At 44.9% G+C, this 14,553-nt stretch overlaps 2 long non-coding RNA genes across 7 annotated transcripts in view; one reads left to right on the top strand and one right to left on the bottom strand.

The window, feature by feature from the left end:
* LOC122689036 overlaps positions 1-14,553 on the top strand; it is a 574,758-nt gene that overhangs the window by 262,702 nt on the left and 297,503 nt on the right. The window lies entirely within an intron of this gene.
* The window catches only part of LOC122689035, a 79,476-nt gene continuing 70,745 nt past the window's right edge, over positions 5,823-14,553 (bottom strand). For both annotated transcript variants that reach the window (XR_006339686.1, XR_006339687.1), the window contains 2 exons: positions 9,124-9,234; positions 5,823-8,330 (listed from right to left, as the gene is read on the bottom strand). This is a non-coding gene — a long non-coding RNA (uncharacterized LOC122689035). The remainder of the gene's footprint in view (positions 8,331-9,123; positions 9,235-14,553) is intronic.

Raw genomic sequence — 14,553 nt, 5'->3', positions numbered from 1 at the left:
TGGAATTTAGAAAGATAGTAACGATAACCCTATATGCAAAACAGAAAAAGAGACACAGATGTACAGAACAGACTTTTGGACTCTGTGGGAGAAGGCGAGGGTGGGATGTTTCGAGAGAACAGCATCAAAACATGTATATTACCTAGGGTGAAACAGATGACCAGCCCAGGTGGGATGCATTAAACAAGTGCTCGGGCCTGGTGCACTGGGAAGACCCAGAGGAATCGGGTGGAGAGGGAGGTGGGAGGGGGGATCGGGATGGGGAATACATGTAAATCCATGGCTGACTCATGTCCAAAACCACTACAAATATTGTAAAGTAATTAGCCTCCAACTAATAAAAATAAATGGAAAGAAAAAAAAAGAAGTTCAAAAAAAAAAAAAAAAAAAACCAAGAAAGCTATGGTACATATACAGAATGGAATATTACTCTGCTATTAGAAAGGTACACACTGGAATCAGTTCTAATGAGATGGATGAAATTGGAGCCCATTATACAGAGTGAAGTAAGCCAGAAAGATAAACACCAATACAGTATACTAACGCATATATATGGAATTTTAAAACATGGTAACAGTAACCCTATATGAAGGACAGAAAAAGAGACACAGATGTATAGAACAGACTTTTGGACTCTGTGGGAGATGGCGAGGGTGGGACGATCTGAGAGAATAGCATTGAAACATGTATATTATCAAGTGTGAAACAGATCGCCAGCCCAGGTTGGATGCATGAGACAAGTGCTCAGGGCTGGCGCACTGGTAAGACCAGAGGGATGGGATGGGGAGGGAGGTGGGAGGGGGGATCAGGATGGGGAACACATGTAAATCCATGGCTGATTCATGTCAATGTATGGCAAAACCACTACAATATTGTAAAGTAATTAGCCTCCAACTAATAAAAATAAATGAAAACAATCAAACAAACAAACAAACAAACAAATCTGGCTTCCTCAGAGTGTATGCCCAGCAGTGGGTCATATGGCAGTTCTATTCCCAGTTTTATAGGAATCTGCACACTGTTCTCCATAGGGGCTATACCAGTTTGCATTCCCACCAACCGTGGCAGAAGGTTCCCTTTTCTCCCCACCCTCTCCAGCATTTATTGTTTGTAGACATTTTGATGATGGCCATTCTGACCAGCGTGAGATGATACATCATTGTGGTAGTCATTTGCATTTTTCTAATAATCTATGATACTGAGCATCTTTTCATGTGCTTATTAGCCATATGCATGTCTTTGGAGAAATGTCTGCTTAGGTCACTTGCCTACTTTTTATTGGATTGTTAATTTTTTTTATATTGAGCCACATGAGCTGCTTGTATATTTTGGAGATTATTCTTTGTCAGTTGTTTCATTTGCAATTATTTTCTCCTGTTCTGAGCGCTGTCTTTTCACCTTGCTTATAGTTTCCTTCGTTGTTCAAAAGCTTTTAGGTTTAATTAGGTCCCATTTGTTTTTGTTTTTATTTCCATTACTCTGGGAGGTGGATCCTAGAGGATTTTGCTGTGATTTATGTCAGAGAATGTTCTGCCTGCATTTTCCTCTTAAGAGTTCTGTAGTTTCTGGTCTTACACATAAGTCTCTAACACATTTTGAGTTTATTTTTGCATATGGTGTTGGAAAGTGCTCCAGGTTCATTCTGTTATACGTAGTTGACCAGTTTTCCCAGCACCACGCGCTGAAGAGACTGTGTTTTACCTATTGTATATTTGTGCCTTCTTTGTCAAAGATAAGGTGTTCATAGGTGAAGGGACTTATCATTGAACTTTCTGTTTTGTTCCATTGATCTATATTTCTGTCTTTGTGCCAGTACCATACTATCTTGATGACTATGGCTTTGTAGTATAATCTGAGTCAGGAAGGTTGATTCCTCCAGTTCCATTCTTCTCTCTCAAGATTGCTTTGAGCATTCTGGGTCTTTGGTATTTCCATAGAAACTGTGAAATAACTTGTTCTAATTCTGTGAAAAATACCATTGGTAGTTTGATCAGGATTGTGATGAATCTATAGATTGCTTTGGGTAGAAGTGTCATTTTCACTATATTGATTCTTCACTCCAAGGATGGACTGGTTGGATCTCCTTGCAGTCCAAGGGACTCTCAAGAGTCTTCTCCAACACCACAGCTGAAAAGCATCAATTCTTTGGCGCTCAGCTTTGTTTACAGTCCAACTCTCACATCCATACATGATGACTGGAAAAACCATAGCCTTGACTAGACGGACCTTTGTTGACAATGTAATGTCTCTGCTTTTTAACATGCAGTCTAGGTTGGTCATAACTCTCCTTCCAAGGAGTAAGCATCTTTTAATTTCATGGCTGCAGTCACCATCTGCAGTGATTTTGGAGCCCCCCAAAATAAAGTCTGTCATTGTTTCCCCATCTATTTGCCAAGAAGTGATGGGACCACATACCATGATCTTAGTTTTCTGGATGTTGAGTTTTAAGCCAACTTTTTCACTCTCCTCTTTCAGTATCTTCAAAGGAATCTTTAGTTCTTCTTCGCTTTATCCCATAAGGGTGGTGTCATCTGTTTATCTGAGGTTATTGATATTTCTCCCAGCAATCTTGATTCCAGCTCGTGCTCCCTCCAGCCCAACATTTCTCATGATGTACTCTTGTTTTAGAAAAGGCAGAGGAACCAGAGATCAAATTGCCAATATCCCCTGGATCATCGAAAAAGCATGAGAGGGGGGCTTCTTCCTGCCTGGGGGCGGGGAGCAAGCGTGCTGCCTGCAGCCTCCCTCCCTCTCCCATCGCCCGCTAGTCTGCGTGTCCGCCACCTGCATCGTCTCCGCCTCGCCCTGCCCAGATGTAAGGGGCCAGATGTCATGCTTGGGTGATTGTAGGAACAGAGGCAGCACACGTGGAAGAAGTCTGCAGAGTACTGTGGTCCTGAGAACACAGGCCTTCCTAGTTCATAATATTTTAGGGGAAGGTTCTAAACTCTGTCCAAACGAGGAGGTTATACTGGGACATGGAAGACTTTATCATCATGTATGTTCACATAGATGCTGGATGAAAATTTTTCATTGGGAATCTGTGGATGTGATGATTAAATTTAGGTTGGAGGTGCCCTGAAAAGAAACTATTTGATAGTTTTCAGGAATGAAAGCAGTGAGAATGAACAAATTCATAAATTAGGGTTTTATTTATACTACATAAAGCTTATGTTTCTCATTACATCTGGCAGAACTCACCAACTGATAGAAAATGTAACACTATTCAAATGTACTTTCTTTTACTTATGGTTACAAATACCCTTAAATCAAATCAAAGATTCAAACTTCAGTCTTGTTTCCAGTCCAAGCTAGGATGCTAAGCCTATATGTTTGGTTCATTCCCTCTACCGATTATTTACTATAGCAATCAAGAGAAATTATTTACATCACTGCTGGAAATTGAGAAGGGTGCTAACAGTATTCATGAAACCTTCAACTTTTCAGCAGCAGGTAATATGATTAAAGCAGAGCCACAAAGCATTTGTCATTCACTGAACATGGAAAATGTGCCCCTTGGGAGCCAGGGTCTCCCAGGAATGAGGATCAACTCTGGGCCCGTTCAAAGCAAGGATGCTGAGCTACCCAGAGGATGCCTGTGTTAAGTGAAGAGAGGGGCGCTGCCGCTTAGGCTGCAGCAAGGCATTCATATAAAGGGAAGTATGAAGCCAAAAGAACAATTCTTAGCTATACTTTTATTACTGAATCCATGTATTTACTGCAAGAGAATGTGCATTCAGAAATATAACATATATCTTTCATTTTTTATGAAAAAGTATTTACATTAATGGATACAAAGTGGTATGAAAAGAACTGTGTCTGAGATTATTGGTACTTCAATTTTTCTTTTGACTGCTTTTTCTGTAATGAATGGCTTTTGTAATAACAAACTTTAAAAAATTAGCCCCAGCAATAAAACTAGGAACAGATTTTTAAAAAAAGAAAGAAAAAACAAGAGATTTCCAGAAAAACAACTGTTTCTGCTTTATTGACGATGCCAAAGCCTTTGCCTGTGTGGATCACAAAAAACTGTGGAAAATTCTGAAAGAGATGGGAATACCAGACCACCTGACTGACCTCTTGAGAAACCTGTATGCAGGTCAGGAAGCAACAGTTAGAATTGGACATGGAACAACAGACTGGTTCCAAATAGGAAAAGGAGTACGTCAAGGCTGTATATTGTCACCCTGCTTATTTAACCCATATGCAGAGTCCATCATGAGAAAAGCTGGGCGGAAAGAAGCACAAGCTGGAATGAAGTTTGCGGGGAGAAATATCAATAACCTTAAATATGCAGATGACACCACCCTTATGGCAGAGAGTGAATAGGAACTAAAAAGCCTCTTGAAGAAAGTGAAAGAGGAGAGTGAAAAAGTTGACTTAAAGCTTAACATTCAGAAAAGTAAGATCATGGCATCTGGTCCCATCACCTCATGGGAAATCGATGGGGAGACAGTGGAAACAGTGTCAGACTTTATTTTTTTGGACTCCAAAATCACTGTGGATGGTGACTGCAGCCATGACATTAAAAGATGCTTACACCTTGGAAGGAAAGTTATGCCCAACGAAGACAGCATATTAAAAAGCAGAGACATTACTTTGCCAACAGAGGTCCATCTAGTCAATGCTATGGTTTCTTCAGTGGTCATGTATGGATGTGAGAGTTGGACTGTGAAGAAACCTGAGTGCTGAAAAATTGATGCTCTTGAACTGTGGTGTTGGAGAAGACTCTTGAGAGTCCCTTGGACTGCAAGGAGATCCAACCAGTCCATCCTAAAGGAGATCAGTCCTGGGTGTTCATTGGAAGGAATGATGCTGAGGCTGAGACTCCAGTACTTTGGCCACCTCATGCGAAGAGCTGACTCACTGGAAAAACCCTGATGCTGGGAGAGATTGAGGGCAGGAGGATAAGGGGACAACAGAGGATATGATGGCTGGATGGCATCACCGACTCGATGGGCATGAGTTTGAGTAAACTCCGAGAGCTGGTGATCGACAGTGAGGCCTGGCTTGCTGCTATTCATGGGGTCGCAAAGTGTCGGACACGACTGAGCGACTGAACCGAACTGAAGGGAAGTCTGCATAGAAGTTAAATATGCAGGGTGGCAATATACAGCCTTGACGTACTCCTTTTCCTATTTGGAATCAGGCTGTTCGTCCATGTCCAGTTCTAACTGTTGCTTCCTGACCTGCATACAGGTTTCTCAAGAGGCAGGTCAGGTGGTCTGGTATTCCCATCTCTTTCAGAATTTTCCACAGTTTATTACGATACACACAGGCAAAGGCTTTGGCACAGTCAATAAAGCAGAAATAGATGTTTTTCTGGAACGCTCTTGCTTTTTCGATGATCTAGCGGATGTTGGCAATTTGATCTCTCGTTCCTCTGCCTTTTCTAAAACCAGCTTGAACATCTGGAAGTTCGCGGTTCATGTATTGCTGAAGCCGGGCTTGAAGAATTTTAAGCATCACTTTACTAGCGTGTGAGATGAGTGCAATTGTGTGGTAGTTTGAGCATTCTTTGGCCTTGCCTTTCGTTGGGATGGGAATGAAAACTGACCTTTTCCAGCTCTGTGGCCACTGGTGAGTTTTCCAAATTCGCTGACGTATTGACTGCAGCACTTTCACAGCATCGTCTTTCAGGATTTGAAATAGCTCAACTGGAATTCCATCACCTCCACTAGCTTTGTTCATAGTGATGCTTCCTAAGGTCCACTTGACTGCACATTCCAGGATGTCTGGCTCTAGGTGAGTGATCACACCATCGTGATTATGTAGGTCATGAATTTCATTTTTGTATAGTTCTTCTGAGTATTCTTGCCACCTCTTCTTAACATCTTCTGCTACTGTTAGGTCTCTGCAATTTCTGCCCTTTATTGAGTCCATTTTTGCATGAAATGTTCCCTTGGTATCTCTAATTTTCTTGAAGAGAGCTCTAGTCTTTCCCCTCCTATTGTCCAAGGGGTCTTAAAGAACCTGACAGGACTGAACAACTTTCATTTCCATGTCACTTAGACATTTTCAAGTCAAAACTCACTGTCATTATAAAGTTCTATTTAAATACTACATTTCCTGTAGGATCAGAAGCAAGACAAGGAACTCACTCTCTCCACCACTATTCAATACATCAGCCTATATTATTTTATTGTAATTTTCAGTGTCAATGGGTTTGTTCAAAGTTTTCACAAAGGGCTGTCTGAAGGGCTCAGATGAGGTTTGAACCAGCCAATCTGTGCAAGCAGAGAAAACTGTGTGCTGCTACTTATGGCAAAAAGTTTCGTGGCGTTTTTTTTAACCACGAAGGGCGGAGGAGAAACAGGATGGTTCCACTTGGAGCCACACTGCCATCTACCGACCACAGAAACCAAAACGCCACAAGCCCGGAAGAAAAGCCAACGGTTTTCTTGGATTTTCACGGAGAGGACTGGACACTCTGTATGCGGAAGTTAAGAGGGATTCTCATGAGGACCAGAGAAAGGAAGGTAACCTCTCGAAGTTGCCCGGTCAAACCACCGTGGACCGCGGACTCCAGAGGCTAGCGGAGCCAAGGAAACTCGGGCAGGAAGTCAGGCAGTCTCAGAATTCCGGAGCTTGGTGCGCACGGCTGCGCTCCGATTGGTTGGTTCTGGGCCTGCGCGGAGCAACCCAGTGAGGCCCCTGCCAGTCTCCTGGGACTGGTTGAGAGTTTTCTCTCCGACCCTGTTTCAGAGTCTTCAGTGAGGAACCTGACCGTGTATGTCCGGGTCCTGTCGCCCACTGCCGAAGCCCCACAAGTGCGGAACCCGTACAAGTCCCTATATTTCTCCTTCCGCCCACCCCAGGCCTGTGAACGCGTTCCTCCCGTGTTATACTCACTGTTCCCTCCGCTCTCACTCTTCTGATCGTCCTCAGTGCCCACGAGGCTCCCACGGTCGCCCCGGAGACTCTCCGTCCTCGTCGATGTTCCCCTCCTCCCCACCCGATCATCCCCCTGCCCACGGTCTCCCCGCCCCCGGCCATCAGGAAAGACCGCGCCCCTCATGGTCTGCTGTTTCTAGCCTTCTTCCCTCTCATCACCCTCAACACGCTGTCCTGTCCTCCAGCTCCCTAGCTCTAGGGCCAGTGCACGGATAACAGAACATCCTGGAAACGCTCACCTCTACTACCACACGACCTTCCATACCTTCCGCCAGGCCCCTCCCCGATCGGATTGGCTCCTTGCAGACTCCTGACTATTCACTCCCTGCCTGTGTCTGAGCACATGAGCGTTGAGGAGCAAACTTTACAACCTTACATAAGTTTTTTATCTTAAACCCGTGGCCAGCTGTTCGCTTTCACTCTCACCTACCTACACTACTACACTACACAGTAGTAACCTTTCTCCATCCTAATGACCACCAGCCCAACCTGCCAATAATTCGTGGAGAAGAAAGAAGCAACTCCGTGGGACTTCTAAAGTCTCCCAATCCCAAAGTGCATGTTTCTGCCCTGGCAGTCTGCTGCCCATCTGCCCGAGTGCTCCTGACTGCACCCAGCCCCTCACCTCTGCCGGGATCCCATGCCTTGCACCTTCCCACGGACTTCCAACCTGCAGTTATCACCCCCTCTCGCCTGAACCAGCCCCTGCTCCCTCTACATCGCAGCATTCCACAAAAAAGGGGGAAACCCATCCTCTTCTACCACCATCTTCTGCAGCTACTGGCACATCACAGGTTGCCCTCCAAAAAAAACCTGCTTCAAATTCTGCTGAGATATTCTCTACTCAGCCCCCTTCCATGAAGCTTTTGTCCCAGTCACTGCACTGTAACTGGCCTTGTCAAACCCATCATTAAAATCCATACTGCCTGATCCCACACACTCTCCAGTGCTCATCTTGGCCAACATCTCAGGCACCTTTGGCATACTTGACTCTTGTGTTCTTTGTCCCTCTGTTTTTATATTTCAGGGGCGTGGGGCTTATGTGACACCAAAGTATCCTAACTGTACTTGACAAGGGACACATTCTACCTTATGCCCCCTTTGCCCAGGATATTGTATGGGAAGTCTTGGGTCAAATGAAAGAGAAGCCAAAGAAAAGAGCGTCCCAGTCACAGTGGGGAACGGCCCACAGAGGCAGTGGCAGGCAGAGGTGAGAGGGCTCAAACAAGGGAGGTGTGACAAGAAATGAAGAGGAACACCAGGGAAAGGAAGATTCCACCCCATTCCCACTTGGGACTCACAGGGGGCACACTGCGCAATGACCCAATGTTGTCTTTGGGCAGATGGGTGGCTGTCGTTTAGGAATTTCGTTTTCTGGAGCTGATCTTGGTGCCTGCTTTGCTGCACGTGAGATCCAAGGCAGGGCTCTGCATCACCTGAGGGAGAAATGTGGAAAGGGACTGAATCCAGACAAAACCTAAGCAGGCAATGGGCTAGGAGACCTTGCAGCTGAGGCTGAGGAGTGGACATCCCTGCCCAGGGATGGGCTGGACAATGAGACCCAGATTCAGAGGGGTCTGAAGATGCCAGCAGAGTGGCTGAGGCTCAGTCAGCCAGGGAGCACTGGATCCACAGCAAGAGGACGGAGACAGAAATGCAAGTTTCACCACCCCCACACATGGGTGGTGCAGGTCAGCATCAACAGGTGGACCCAGGAGAGGACAGTCATCTTTCCCTCAGGGACCGCTGAGGCCACTGTGAGGAACAAAGGTATGCTGTATTATAGACGACCACTCCCACATTACCACAAGCCTTTTAAGTGACACATACCCCTGCTCCATGGCTGAAAGAAGTAGAGAGCATTTTCACCAGAATAGACTGAGCCTTTGTATCTATGGACATTCAGATGGTTGCATGCAACCACACTTTAGAAGTTAGAAGAACTTCAATAGGAGGTTTTCTGGTTATTAACCAGTATGAAGGGTGAACACTCATGAGGAAGATCAGATCAGCCAGGGAGAACAAATACACTAAAGTGTCTGTGGATTCTGAGGAACATACATTGAGACTGTCATCTCAGCACCCATGCCCCCCACCACCACCCTGGCTCTTCCTGTGACCATGGGTCACAGAGGCAGAGTGGGGCCCAGAGGGAGAGGAAGGTCTTCCTGGAACTCCAATGCTACTTTGAAACCACCACTCTCCCTTGACCTCAACGTGAATACTCACCTGTGAAGACCATTCCAATTCTCCATTCTGTCTTCTAGTCAACAGTCCTGATGATTCTTTTGGAACTGGCATCCTGGTCTCTTTGGTTTGGAGAACAGAAAATAGCATACCCTGCAAGCACACAGACCTCTACTTCCAATACGCTGCGTCTTTGATTCCTTTCAAGCCATGCTTCTTGAAAGCACAGACTCCAGGAGCATCCTTAGCTGGTTACCTCTTGATTCCTCCTCTGAGTACCCATCCACAGAAGAGCCCCTTGCTAACGCATCCCAGGAGCTCCATGGGCCAAACCGTAGTACCCGGTGCTGTATTGGCCACAGACACATTCTGTCTTCAAAAACACTTTCCTTGGTCAGAGTCTCTGATAGAAGCGCATCCTGGCTTTCCTCCTCCCTCTCAGTCCATTACTTCTAAGACTCCTTGTCTGTCCATTTACTTTAACCCCCTCCTAAATCTTGGTTTTGCTTTCCTCTGGTTTCCCACCTCTGCCCTGTGCTCTTCCATTCTACACATAATCCTTGGGTGACCACGTCACCCCCCACAGCTTTTACCCATCTGACTTGTTTTCATTAGTATCCCTCTATGCTGATGGTTTTTCCTATCACCAGATCTACCAAAGACATCCCAACGGGGCCCCACTTCCACCACAGGCTGAGACGTATAGGCCATCTGCACTCAGATGTCCCATAAGCACTGCAGACCTGCTAGTAGCCCCAGGCCAATGTTCCCTGGGGTGTCTCATGGATGGGCAGGCCCAGGCACCCTCTCGTCTGATTTCCCTCTCTGTAGATTTGCCCTTTCTGGGCATTTCATATCAACGAACTCCTGCAGGAAGTGGCCTTTTGTGTCTGGGTTCTTTCACGTAGCGTAATGCTTTGCAGGCTCACCCACGTGACAGCAGAAAGCAGAAGTTCATCACTTTTCATCCATTTATGCTATTCCACCATATGGCTACATACAGAATACTTTGTTTACCACTCTCCAGCTGACTGGAATCTCTCCATGTGTCAGAGCCCAGAGAGCTGCACACCCAAGGACAAGCAGGCCAGAAATTCCCTGGTGGTCCAGTGATTAAGAATGTGCCTGCAATATTGTAAAGTACTCTCCAACTAATATAAAGAAATTAAAAAAATGTAAAAAATGTGCCTGCCATAAAAAATGAATGCACAGAAATCCATTGCATTCCTATAAAATAATAAGGAAAAATCAGAAAGAGTAATCAAGGAAACTATCCCATTCACCATTGCAATGAAAAGAATAAAATACTTAGGAATAATTGTATGAAAAGAAACAAGAGACCTGTATACAGAAAACTATAAAAAAAAAACTGATGAAAGAAAACAAAGATGACACAGAGATGGAGAAGTGTACCATGTTCTTGGATTGGAAGAATCAGTACAGTGAAAATGACTCTACTACCCAAAGCAATCTGTAAATTCATCACAATCCCGATCAAACTACCGAAGGTATTTTTCACACAACTAGAACAATAATTTCTCAGTTTGTATGGAAACAGTAAGGACTTTGAATACCCAAAGCAATCTTGAGAAAGAGGAATGGACCTGGAGGAATCAACCTTCCTGACTTCAGACTATACTACAGACCATACTACAAAGCTACAGTCATCAAGACAGTCATCAAGGCAGTATGGCAGAAAGACAGAAATATAGATCAATGGAACAAAATAGAGAACCCGGAGATAAATCCACACACCTATGCACAGGTTATCTTTGACAAAGGAGGCACAAATATACAATGGTGTAAACAAAGTCTCTTCAACACGTGATTCTGGGGAAAATGCTCAACTACGTAAAAGAATGAACCTGGAGCACTTTCTAACACCACACAACAAAATAAACTCAAAATGGATTAAAGATCTAAATGTGAAACCAAAAACTATAAAACTCTTAAGAGGAAACCATAGGCAGAACACTCTCTGGCATAAATCACAGCAAGATCCTCTATGGGCCGCCTCCAAGAGTAATGGAAATAAAAACACAAATAAACAAAAGAGACCAAATTTAACTTAAATGCTTTTGCACAATGAAGGAAACTGTAAGCACAGTGAAAAGACAGCCCTCAGAATTGGAGAAAATAACAGCAAATGAAACAACTGACAAAGAAGCAATCTCCAAAATATACAAGCAGACCATGCAGCTCAATACCAGAAAAACAAACAACCCCATAAAAAGCAGGCAGGAGATCTAAAGAGACATTTCTCCAAAGACATAGAGATGGCTACCAAACACATGAAGAGATGCTCAAAATCACTCATTATTAAAAAACTTCAAATCAAAACCACAATGAGGTATCATCTCACATGGATCAGAATGGCCATCATCAAAAAGTCTACAAACAATAAATGCTGGAGATGGTGTGGAGAAAAGGGAACCTTCTTCCACTGTTGGTGGGAATGCAAACTGATACAGCCACTATGGAGAACAGAGTAGTGATTCCTTAAAACACTGGGAACAGAACTGCCACACGACCCAGCAATCCCACTGCTGGGCTTACACCTCGAGGAAACCAGAAGTGAACAGACACATGTACCCCAATGTTCACAGCAGCACTATTTACAACGGCTAGGACATGGAGGGAACCTAGACGTCCATCAGCAGATGAATGGATGAGGAAGTTGTGGTGAATATACACAATGGAATATTACTCAGCTATAAAAAGGAAAACATTTGAATCAGTGCTAATGAGGTGGATGAACCTGGAGCCTGTTATACAGAGAGAAGTCAGTCAGAAAGAGAAAGACAACACTTCTACTAATGCACATTTATGCAATTTAGAAAGACAGTAGCAACGATTCTACATGCAGAGAAGCAAAGGAGACAGAGACGTACAGAACATACTTTTCGACTTGGCGAGAGAAGGCGAGGGTGGGATGATTTGAGAGAATAGCAGTGAAACATACACATTCCCATATGTAAAACAGATGACCACTGCAAGTTCAATGCATGAAGCAGGGCAACCAAAGCTGGTGCTCTGGGACAACCCAGAGGGATAGGGTGGGGAGGGAGGTGGGATGGGGGTTCAGGAGGGGAGGATACATGTATAACTGCGGCCGATTTATGTTGATATATGGCAGAAACCATGACAATACGGTATAGTAATTGTCCTCTGAGTAAACTAAATTAATGATTAAAAAAATAAAACAGAACCCACATGCCAATGCCAACAGGGAAGGCATTCAGTCCCTAGTCCAGGAAGGTTCCACATGCTGCAGGGCAACCAAAACTGTGTGTCACTACTGAACCCACCTGCTTCGACTACTGAAGCCCTTGAGCCTAGAGTCCATTCTCCGCAACAAGAAAACTCTCTGAAATGAGGAGTGCATGCACTGCCACTAGAGAGTAGTCCTTCTTCTCCACAACTAGAGAAAGCCTCGTGCAGCAACCAAGACTCAGTGCAGCCAACAATAAATAGATAAATAATAAGAAAGAAAACCGGGCCAATCTTACTGTATGTTCATTTGAAAACTCCAATGGTAGATACCGAAGCAGGTGCATCTCTCTAGATCTTCGAATGATCATATCTTGGGTGAAGCTAAGAAAAATTACACCACAGGCTATATTAAATTTTTAGATCACGTTCCCAGGCACTGCTCTTTTCTAGAGAGCCTCTTTTCTCAGAAAAGTGTTCCTTAGGAACTTTAGTCACCGGAACTGGGGCCTCCACCACATACAAGGGCAGAAAGCAAAAGCCATTAGGAAGACACGGTTCAAATCCTATGAGTTTATGAGTGCCTGTGACCACAGGCTAGGAAGAACACACATCCCAGAGTCTCTTCACATTTCAGGAACTGGAACCTGTATTTTAACCACTTAGTTCAGTTCTTTAAGACCACTGCTATCCCCTTAAACAAAGACTTGGTGTGAAACACTTGGAAAATGACCTTAACCCAATTCACTCCCAACCTCTTGTCACATGTCACAAGGAGTCTCTCACGAAATTTCCTCACGTAGAAAGCCAATTCTCAGATAAAGAAAAGAATTCACACACACACACCTTGTGAAGAAATACTGAGATTTTAGAAACTGACCCACAACTAACCCATGGTTCATCATTCTTTCCTCTTGTCTCCCTCCATCCGCTCTGAGAAATGAGTATTTGGCCATGCTGTCTGATTTGCCCACGAAGTTCCTCATACCACACACAGGATGTTGTTACAAGTGAGCCTATAAACTCACCGTTGACACCAGCCAGCCCTACTGAAGTCGGCTACCTGGGGGCAGGGAGGTGGCCAGGGCAATAAATTCATCATCTCATTTCCTTCATCACCCTACCCCATTTCATTCCCTGCAGTCACATGGCCCAAACGAATAAAGATCTCGCACCACATTGCTGCTTAAAGCACCACTGCCTCAAGTTTCCTTCATTATCTCACGTGGCTTCTGAGCCCAGGGAACAGATTTTACTTGAGATGAGTAAAGCTAGAGAGACAGCCCATTGGCCAGAGATTCTGTCTGGGAGGTGATGTCTCTCAGTACACTCTTTACGACACCATGGACCACGGCCCGCCAGGCTCCTCTGTCCAGGGGATTCTCCAGGCGAGAATACTGGAGTGGGTTGCCATGCCCTCCTCCAGGGAACCTTCCCGACCCAGGGATTGAACCCAGGTGTCCGAATTCCCCTTCATTGCAGACAGATTCTCTACCGCTGAGCCCCCGGGGAAACCCATGATGAACATAGACCGCATTTTAAAAAGAAGAGACATCACTTTGCTGACAAAAGTCTGCAGAGTCAAAACCATGGTTTTTCCAGTAGCCGTGTACAGATGTGTGAGTTGGATCATTAGGAAGGCTGAGTGATGCTTTCGAATTGTGGTGCTAGAGAGATGATGCTTTAGAATCCCTCGGGCAGTAAGGAGAACAACCCGGCCAATCCTACAGGAAATGAATACTGAATACTCTGAATACTCACTGGAAGCACTGATGCTGAAGCTGCAATACTTTGGCCACCTGATGAGAATAGCTGACTCATTGGAAAACACCCTAGTGCTGGAAAAGATCGAAGGCAGGAGGAGAAGGGGGCGACAGAGGGTGAGATGGTTAGATAGCATCACCAACACATGGACATTAATTTGATCAAACTCAGGGAGATAGTGTAGGACAGAGGAGCCTGGCGTGCTGCAGGCCATGGGGTCGTAAATCGTCGGACACGACTGACCGAATGATCAACCATAACCTCCACCTTCCCTTTGAGCTTCGCTAAGGTCCAACAGCCCAACTCTCAGCAGGGCTAAGAAGCTTTCTGTGTCTCTTAGTGGTAAAGGCTGAGAGTTATGTCTTCACACACTCAGCGCCCCCTGCTTAGGGTTGATGTGGGTCCTTAAAATCCTCATCACTCCCTCCCAGAGCTCAGACCAGGCAGCCTTCTCACAACAGTCATGGAGCACCTACCTTGCTACAGAGTTGGGAGTTG

This window comes from Cervus elaphus, chromosome X (assembly GCF_910594005.1).
Source record: "Cervus elaphus chromosome X, mCerEla1.1, whole genome shotgun sequence".
Classification (NCBI taxonomy): Eukaryota; Metazoa; Chordata; class Mammalia; order Artiodactyla; family Cervidae; genus Cervus; species Cervus elaphus.
Note: the sequence above shows the minus strand (reverse complement) of the source record. Positions and strands in the feature narration are given on the sequence as shown.